The sequence below is a fragment of the Eleutherodactylus coqui genome, unplaced genomic scaffold (genome assembly GCF_035609145.1).
Source record: "Eleutherodactylus coqui strain aEleCoq1 unplaced genomic scaffold, aEleCoq1.hap1 HAP1_SCAFFOLD_42, whole genome shotgun sequence".
Lineage (NCBI taxonomy): Eukaryota > Metazoa > Chordata > Amphibia > Anura > Eleutherodactylidae > Eleutherodactylus > Eleutherodactylus coqui.
Window position 1 is genome coordinate 776,370 of NW_027101829.1, and position 546 is coordinate 776,915.

Consider the following 546-nt stretch of genomic DNA (forward strand, 5'->3'; position numbering starts at 1 on the left):
TTATTCCATCTCCCTTATTTGCATATTACCCAGAGGAGCGTGCGTGGCCATTTGAGTCTCCTCACTTATTTATAGTATATAGTTGCTCTCCCTAAGGAGAAAAGAGCGTTTCTGACCCCTGTCCCTGGCCTCACACTAGCAAAAGCCAGACTCCTACTGTACACTGATGATGGGCAATAACCCGGAAACAGCTGTATGTACATGGGGTCTGGCTTTGCTTTTGATTCCCAGTCATTGTAGCAAGACTTGTATAAAAAGTCCCACTTTGACTCGAAGGAATGCTGCCTTTCAGTAGGTGGCACTGTGGAGGATTTATTCCATCTCCCTTATTTGCATATTACCCAGGGGAGCGTGCGTGGCCATTTGAGTCTCCTCACTTATTTATAGTATATAGTTGCTCTCCCTAAGGAGAAAAGAGCGTTTCTGACCCCTATTGCTTTTTCAAACACGGTCTACACCTCTCAGGTGCCGAGTTACAGGACGGTGAAAACAGTGAGTTTGTGTTAGACGCGAATCGTGCTCTGATTCATGCTCTAGGCTGGGAGC